The sequence below is a fragment of the Helianthus annuus genome, chromosome 13 (genome assembly GCF_002127325.2).
Source record: "Helianthus annuus cultivar XRQ/B chromosome 13, HanXRQr2.0-SUNRISE, whole genome shotgun sequence".
Taxonomy (NCBI): Eukaryota; Viridiplantae; Streptophyta; class Magnoliopsida; order Asterales; family Asteraceae; genus Helianthus; species Helianthus annuus.
This window is the reverse complement of record NC_035445.2, coordinates 70,089,941-70,100,062: the sequence shown is the minus strand read 5'-3', so window position 1 is coordinate 70,100,062 and position 10,122 is coordinate 70,089,941.

Below are 10,122 nucleotides of genomic sequence, written 5' to 3'. Positions count from 1 at the left end.
GTGTTATATATAAACCTATAAATATAATCTATATTCCTGTGTGTGTATATATATTAGTAAATAATTCGAGCCGCGAGCGGACCTTTCCTTGTGCTTGGCTAGTTTACAAACCGAACCGAGCCAATTGAATGGTTTACAATCAAGCCAAACACCAGACGGGGAACAAATGTAGAATACTTTGAAAAACCCTAGCCATTAATTTAAAAGTCCAGATTCTATGTGTTGTGTCACAGCCAGAGCCGGCCCAATAGGCTTAAGACTCTAGACACAGGCCTAGGGCCACCAAAATTGAAAGGCCTCCAAATTTATGATATGCTTTCTTTATACTGGCCCAAAATTGAAAGGCCCAATCCTCCAAATACTATAAGAGTTGTCCAGTGTCTCTGATAAAACCACCCAGAAACGTGAAACTGTGAAAGGCGGCTAATAAATCAGACATATGGTTGAGTAATCTTCGGCGTGCGAATGAAACCCTCGTAAACTGTAATATGTGGTTGGGTAGTCATCGATTCCCAACTAGAGTGGTAGGGCCGACTTTAAGGATTTCAGATTTCGTGGTAATCATTGCATCTCAATCTCAATTGAAGAGCACCGGTAACAAGGGCTATTTTTAGTTTTTTACATACTCATCTCAATCTCGGTATATACATTGCTCAAACCCTCAAACATAAACTAAAATCAGTTTTGTGATTTGTCGATTTGGAACTTGGAACTTGAAGACGGACGAAAATGGCATTTGGTTTTGCGACTTAATCTTGTGGCTGGCTTGGAACTGTGGTAGTGTGGCAATTAGGTTAGATTAATATCCTCATTTGTTGTTTAAAGTGTATTTGCATATTAGAATTAGTTGTTTAGGGCTTATTCTTCTTTCATTATTTGTTGGTTGTTTAAGGAAATAGGGCTTAATTTCTGATTTAAGTTTGTTGTTTAGTCCTTTAGGGCTTGTTTGCTTATTTTAATATGTTGTTTAGGGCTTATTGCTAATCTCTTAAATAGGGTTATATTTTAGCAATATCAAACTAAACCCGAGCTCTTGAATTTGGTCATGCAAAAAAGAAAAAAAAAACGTGAAAGTTAGATAAAAATAACTTTTTGTATATTGTATATTGATTAGAGTGAGATCAATTGATGGTTTTAGGATTTTACTGCTTAGATACATAACCTTATCAATATGTAATGCTTAATGGTGTTAATGATTCGAGGCTTCGGCACTAAATGCTACTTGGATCAATGATATTTGTCTCGAGCTAGCGTTCTTTCTTAATGGAAACGATAAATCGAAAAAAAAAAAAAAACTTTCAACAAGGAACTAGAAGCAAAGTTTAATATCTTACAAATCAATTGTGTAAATGAAAATAGCATGGATCAGACTCGAGTTAGGTGGCACACAAAATTGTGTAAATGTAAATTCACAAGCAGAGTAATGGTCGCTCTAATTGCTCCTAACTTTGTTTGAGTTTTCTTATTCAATCTAACAAATTTTGCAAACTAATATAAGTGTGTTGTATAAATACAAACGGAAAAAACTTAGACGAATAGCATGTACTAGCGAGTGAGTATCGTCAAAGTGTAATGCACCTTTAAAAAAAAATTAAAACATGTAAAATTTTAAACTTCGTCAACTATAAACTTTTATAATTGCTGGTCCCAAGCTCAAATAGAAGAGGAGGATTTTGTTGCTAAATATATTGAAAAGAATAATATTGCAAAAGGGCCTCCACTTTGTAGTTTGCTTAGGGCCTTCAAAAACGTAAGAACAGCTCTGGTTACAGCCTTTAAAAACCAAGTGTTAGAATATAATACCCATTTTAGTAGGGGGCTGTATCTGTTGGTCCCTGCTTTAGCCCATAAGAATGGGCATGATAGTAAATAACCGGGACCATATGATATGATCAGCATTAAGCCAACTTGAAAGTGCCCCAAAATGGTTGTAAGTTGCAATTAAAGACATGTTCCATTACCAATGGATGGTGGTTCATTGGTAAAGACAAAGCCTTTAAATACTTGAATTACGAAGGAAGGTTTTAGGTTCAAATCCTACAGACAGCATGAATTAAAAGGAATTAGCCATTCTAAAAAAAGCCATGTTACACTAGATTTGCCTTCTATTTCGAGTTTTAAAAATAAATAATATTCCGGGATCAATCTGATATAAAACGAGTCCTTGCGCCAATCCCGGTGGTACACACTACTCTGGTTGTTATATACTGGGAAACAAAACGAGTTCACTTGGAAGACTGAGAATTTGTTTTAAGGGCCCTATGTCAAACATAACCCTCACCCAAGCTTTTTCATTTCTGCTCATCTACTGATCTTGTATTCTTTTATTTCAGTTGTAAAAATACTTGTAATTTACTGTTTATTTATTGTATTGTAATCTTTAAATAAAATTGTTTTATTTATTTATGTGAACGGTTCTTACATTGTGTGGCTAACATTTTCTTATTCGATAATTTTAAGTAATTTTGTTTCACTTATAGTATTCGTTTCTCCATTTCACTCCTTATTCAGTATATATTATACACAATTTTATAATATGTTTTAGTGATATTTAGGTGATTTTAATTACCTCAATCATAAACTTTATAAATGAGAGTTTTAAAAAATCATTGGGTAATTTTTCTGATGCTAAATACTTAATTAAATGAAGTTATATAATCGCAAGTTTTGTGGTGCCAATGAGGGACTATTCTACTTGTTAGAGACATATGTCTACTGATGTAATAGAATAGCAGCAAACTTTGTCATTCAGAAGAAAATATAATTGCAAGCATTAGTAATTAATTTGATTATAAATTTAAATACATATGGTTGTTAAATTGAATAAATTCAAACCTCATAAATGTGATAAAAAAAAATAAAGTGAATTAAATAATATTTGACAAATCAAACAACTTTTAGTGAATTGTAAAGTGAATTAAACAATATTTGACAAATCAAAAAGGTTTTAGTGAATTGAAATATATATTAAGCAACTTAAATGCGGATATTCAATTTGAAGTAACGTTTGAAGAAGGGCCGCTGTACTACTTTAATATACAAGCCGAATATGTAAAATGAAAAGTTAAAAGCTAAAAAATATACAATTATGCATGTAGTTTTATGTGCACACGTGAAATGGATAATAATAATAATAATAATAATAATAATAATAATAATAATAATAATAATAATAATAATAATAATAATACAAAATCTTCCTATTTTTAATTAGACCAATGAAATCCATTGTAGAGATTAGAAATTGTAAAGATTAGAAATAAATAAAGGAAAAATATGTGGACCTGACCCATTGAATTATAACTATATCCGCTATTCTGATATATAAATTCAATAGAGATGAAATTGGAACAAGTTGACCCCTTTTTATTTATTTTCATTTCTTTGGACTCCGCAAGAATTTGTCGATATTTCCAACTCAGTCGTCTTGTTCTATAGGAATAAATAGGAATACATTGTCATTTTGTTCCTTCAAAAAGAACCATTTATTTTAAGTCACAAGATTAGAATTCACTATCTTTCTTTGATTACAAGATATTATTGTTACTAATATTATTATTATTATTATTATTATTATTATTATTATTATTATTATTATTATTATTATTATCTAACTTATAATAAAAGACAATGCGACATTCTGTCCTTCAACCTCATAAATTTTGTTTATATTTTTTTAATATATTTCTTTTAATATTAATAATAACTAGTGAGATTCCCCGCGCTTCGCGGCAGGAATAAGTCGGTATTAGTTCGGTTCGTTACGGTACCGGCATTTGCTATAGTATTATTCCAAAGAGAACATTTACATCAGTCGAAAACAATAAAAACGAATATCAATAACGATACTGATCTTGTTCAGTTGATATCGGTTATGTTCGTTTGCATTCTTTGTTTATTTTATTTCAACATTGCAATATTTTTTATTTGAAAACGGACGTTGTATTGTTGTCGTACCAAACCGAATTGAAACCAATTAAACAACATCTGTATCAATCGGTACCAATATTTAATTTTATTGTTAACGTTTTCAATAAACTAACACCGTATCGTTACGATATCATACCAAACTGAACCGAACAACATACCAGTATGCATTCATTTTTATAGTGTTTTGTTTGATAACAGATACTTTGATCGTATCTTAATCTTAAAAGTAATATAAGAAAAATAATGATTAAAATGAATTAAAGTAATAAAACAATAAAATAACTAAAACTTAAAAAAAACAATATTGAACAAAAATATTAAAGTACTATTCATGGCCAGTTTCTATTCATATTGATAATGATAATATTTAGATATCACTTATCTTTATCATTATTTTTATCTAATAACATTAATAATAAATTACTTTAATTAATTCCATATGTGATTTTCTCCTTTAATCTTTTAATAATATTATTAATATCTAAATCTAATATCTAATAAATTATTAATATCTCTCGAACTAATACGAAAAGAATTAATTAACAATATTAAACTAATTAAAGAATAATAAATAAATTGAAATCATATCGTGTATTATACAGATGGTGGATGTTCATTTGAGAAGAAAATTAAATTGAAAAGAAAAAGAACAAAAGATACAATTGTAAAACATTAAATAGTTTTTCTTTCATTTCATTTATTATTATCTTTGACTAATTAAATAGTTATAAAGACTATCATCCTCCACACTAAAAATTTTGCCTATACACATCAAAATTTATCCTACACGTTATGAAATTTATCCTACACATATTAAATTTTTTCTTACATATCTCGTAATTCATCCTACACACTTCGTAATTCATCCTACACTTTAAATTAATTTTTTTCTTCTTTGAAAAAAATATATATTTTTGAAAATAAGTTACAAATTTAATGTAGTTGGCTATTAAAAAGGAAGATTATCAATTAATAATCTATCTAAGTTTACCAATATACCCTTACACTAATATTAAATACAAAAATTAAATGAATTAAAATGAATGATTCTTATTAATTGAAAATTCTTCTTTTTTATTCTTACAAAAAGATTCTTCTCATTTGAACCATCCACTTATACAGATAATATATAAGTATTTAACCATTAACTAGAGTTTACTCTATTAATATATAAGGGGGGAGGGAGTGCAGGTGCGGAGTTTATAGAGAGAGCAGAGTTTATGAAGGTGACAAACACTACTAGAAAAAGGGATAATTTCCTACAGAAATTTCCTACACAATTTTTTCCGTCACAGATTACTACACTTTTGTTGGTGCATGCGTCTGTCGACTTCGTCTTGTATCGAGTCTCGCATTGTTCATAGCACGAAGATCGAGAAAACATGTCAAAGACTAATTCCGTTTGAACTGCCTAATTCCGCTTGTAGAGTTCAAGTTAATTCCGCACGGAATTAATATATAATTCCGTGTGAAATGTAATATCGTTTCTGTGTATTTACGTTTGAAGCATGTTTCGTGCGGAATTAGATGGGCTATAAATAGCTGTAATACCGTTTCATTTGGAACGGAATTAGGAAGAAGTTTTCCGACGGCGAAGCTCTGTCGAAGTGTCGTCTTGCTGTAAAACTGTTCCATATCAATATAAACGACAATTAAAGTGAATATCTTGCTGAATTCAACTCATTATGTCTGTTTCCGCCTTTCATTCTGAGTAGAATGCCTCTGATCGACTCATTTTGGGTCCGACAACGATCCTACAATTGGTATCAGAGCACAGGAGGATGAGTTCTAGCCAATTCAGCCTGATTTCATCTGTTTCTCTTAGGTCTACACCTTCTTCTCTAATTTGAACAAGTTTTAACGGTTAAAATGGCCTGAATTTCACACATTCTAAGCGAAACAGTGTTTTAACAAACCCTTGAGAAAATTGGACCTTAAATCAACTTAAATATGACAAAACTGATAATTCCGTTTGAAAATCTAATCGGATATGCTGACATTATCTTAATTCCGCGTGGAATTAAGCCTTAATCTCGCACGAAATTAACACTTCTGGATAATTTTGTTTGAAAATATTACTAATACCGCACGGAATAAGTAATTTCGCTCCAAATTTTAATTTCGTTTGAACAATTCAATCGAAATTAAGTAATTTCGTTTGAAACATTTAATTCAAGTTTGTGTGCAGGTAATTTCGCTTGGAAGTAATCTCGTTTGAAAAGACTGTTTTGTGAAAAATTTTGCCGAATTATGGAAGAAGAGTTCTACAACGCATTTGCAACATCTCCGACTACTCCTGCTACCATTGCTCAAAGCATGAACATGGAAAACGAAACCGGGACTTTGAAAAAGCCCCCGAAGCTTATGGGCATTGAGGAGTATTATGGGTGGAAAGATCGATTTGAAAACTGGTTACAAGCTAATCACTTGAGATCTTGGGAATGTATCGAGAAAAAGTATGTTAGACCACGTACAGATCTGCGTGTTATCAAAACAATTTCTAAACTGAATGACAAAGAGAGAGAAATGTATAAAGCTGAAAAGATGATGATCAGTCTGTTACATCAAACGATCAAAGAAGACATTTTCATATTGCTTCAACATGACAATACTTCACGATCAATCTGGGATGCATTGAAGGTTAAATTTGAAGGTAGTGAGAAAATGATTAGAAGCAAGAAAGCATTGCTAAAGAAAGAATTTGATTTGTTTTCAAGCTTGTCAGGAGAATCGTCAAAGAAGTTGATTGAAAGATACTGCCACTTAGTTCGATCTATGTCTTTGTTGGGTATAGAGAAAAGTCAAGATGAATGGGCCGATAAGTTAGCTGATGCTTTGCCTCAGAAAGAATGGGGTACATTTTTGATGATTCTAAAGAACACTGGGGAATATGATGGATTGACTATTTCATAGTTCATTGAAAAGATTGAAAGTCAAGATCTTGAACAGCAAAAGATTGCGAGGATGAATAATCCGAGTAATCAACAAGATGTGAAAATGTATTACAAAGGTAGTGTTCAAGAGGTTGAAATGAGTCCGAAAATTCAAACTACGTTTAGTGCTGGGAACTCATCTGGAACTGTTGATCAAAGTTCAAACAATAGCAGTGGAATCTCTTCATATCCAAATGTGAATCCGAAGAGTTCAACTACAAGTTTTCATCATCAAAGTTCAAAAACTGGAAATGGTTGTGTGATACAGTGCAATATTGCATTGAATCTCCCGAATGGTCAGAGTATTTCTGAAGAAGTTGCAAAAGATCACATGACATTACTTGCTACAGTTTTGGAGACCTATGAGGGATTGGTCGCTGGAAGGATCAGAAATCCTATGCTGACAAAAGAGGATTACGATCAGATAGATGCAGAAGAAATGGAACTAATGGACATCAAATGGTGCTTGGCTGGTGTTTTGAGGAGAGCAAAAAAATTTAAAATGATTACAGGAAGAAATGATTTTCTGGATGCACATGTTTCTACTTTAGGTTTTGATAAATCTAAAGTTACATGTTTTCGATGCAGGGAGAAAGGTCATTTCAAAAGAGAATGCAAAAATCAAGAAGCTAGTGGAGCAAAGAATCCGTTTGGTAAAATGATTACTATCGAAAAGCCATATATCAACAAGTTGCTCATCAACCAAATCAACAAAAGGAACCTCAAACTGCTCATGCTAGAATGATCGAAGATGCAAATAAGAAAGCTTATTATGGTATCATTGATCAAGATGATGAAAAATTTGCAGAAGGTTTCAGCTGGGACAAATATATTCCACCTGATTCAAAAGTTGTTGCTCTTATTGAAAAAGTCATTCAAGAACCTGATTTATTTACAGAATCGATGAAAGTGTTTGCTAGTGATGATAAAAGTCAACAAGGAGAGTCTGTTTCATCAGATGAAAGTTCATAAAGAACAACAGTTTTTGATCAAACACCATCTGATTCTGGTTCTTCAGATGATAGTACAGAAAAGACAATAGAGTTTGATCAATCACCAATAGAAACTGATGATTTTAGTGATTATGAGGAAGAAATGCATATTGATGTTGCAAAAACTCATTTATCTCCTGAAAGTTTTCAATTTTATTTTGCAGATCGTGTGGAGAAGTTGAAGGAGAAACGAGCAGCAAGAGAACGAAAGAAGAAGAAATGTGAGAGTGTTGCTCAAAAGGAAGAGACTGTTCAAAAGGATGAAGTTAAAATTGCTGAGAAGAATGGTGAAGCTGAGAAGGTGATTGAGGTTGAGAAAGTTGTTGAAGTAAAAAAAAAATAGTCGAAAAGATTGTTGAGGTTATCAAGCCGTGTGAAAAATGCTTGGAATCTTGCAAGAAATGTGAAGAAAAGGATGAAAAGTTGAGTGAGCAAGAAAAGATGAAAGAACAATTATTGTTCAATCTCAACTATGTGAAAGAATCATATGATGTGCTAAACAGAATAGTGACTGGTCTACAGAAGACAAATTCTGAAAGAGAAGATGCTTTGACAATGATGAATGCAGTGATGATATCGAAGCAAAAAGCTATCAATTACTACATTGAAGAATGTGCAAAGCTAAAGCAATAGTTGGAGACTGAGAGGGTTGAAAATGAAAGAATTAGAAGACTGTTGCAAAGTTATTCTAGTTCTGATTATATAATTGACCGAATTTATCCGACTGTTGCAGGTTTGGAAGCATTTCAAGATGATAAAAAACAGAAGAAGAAGGATGCTGGTAAGAAACAGAGTGTTAGTTATAACAAGTGTCCGCCTCCGATCTGGGAAGGTTATTCTCCCAGAAAACCAAATGAGGAGCAAGTCCAAAAAGCAGTCAATATAAAACTGAAGTCTGATATAACTGATGATTTACCAGAAAATATTGACGTTACTTTTACATCGTCTGACACTGATCATGAGTCCGAGTTAATAAAAAAAGTGGTCGATCAGGTGTTGGATAAAGATGAGGAGTCTGAGTCAAATTCCGAGTCTGGAAGTTCGAGTTCGTCAGTCAACAATTCAAATACGTCGGTTAAACGGGTTTATAGTAAATAGTTTTTGTTATCAAAATCGAATTTGGATGAGGAAACATTTGAAGTTGCATATACTTTGAATGATTCTGACAAATTATATTCTGATAAGGAATTTCCAATAAGAAGTGTTAAAAATGAAATGATAAAAAAGATTTTTAAACTAACAGAAATCAATATTTCTGAAATAAAAGATGTAAATCTTTCTAAAAAACCCAAACCTTACACTTCAAGAGTTCAACAACGATTAAACAAGAAAAAGGTTACAGTTCTGGTTCTGGTTTTCAAAAGAAACCAAACCATAACGGTAATTTCAAAAAGAAAGGTCTTGGTTTCGTTTCACCTGAAAATTATAAAAATGAGAAAATTTCTAAAACAAATACAAAATTTGTTTCAGGGACAAACTGTGAAGAGGAGTCAAAAAGCTCATTCTGGAAACAATCAAACAGAGAATTCATTATCCAGAAGCAAGAAAGAATGGGGACTGGAGTTTTTTATAGAAAGGAGACAAGAACCTGTTACAAATGCAATGAAGTTGGTCACATTGCATGGAATTGTTCTCAAGCTACAAAGACAAAACAGGAAGTCTCTAAAAAGCTCAAAGAAAAAGTTGTTGAGAAAAATGAACCACCAACTGAAAAATTCAAAATTTTTGAAAATTCAACTTATGAAGTTGGTGAGTGTTCAAAGAAAAATTTTTACAAAAAGAAAGCTAAAGACAACCAAATGTGGGTTATTAAGAAGTTTGATGAAAAATCTGGTGATGATTCTAGTTCCACAAAGCCAGAAGAGTCACAGGTTGAGGTTAAGGAAGAAAACTCAGTGCCTTCAATGGATGATGTTAATTTTCCACCATTGAAGGATGAAAATTTTAGACAAAAAGTTGGTAAGGTTGAGATCTCGAATCAATTCTATTCTGAGAAGAAAGAATTTGATGTCGAGAAAGCATTTAATGGAAATGTGAAAAAGATTTTTGAGAAAATGGTCGAAGGAAAGGCCAAAGGGGTTAAAGATTTTTATGCGACAAAGAAGGCAACTTATAACCCAACTGAGGAAGAGTTAAGATCACCCAAGGCTGGTCAGACTTGGGTGGACATTCTCTTTACTTAAAAATCCTGACTTGCCGGAGCTCCCAGGTTGGTAAGTGTGGAGCAGGAATCAACATATTTCTTGAGAAATTCACAAAAGGTGATT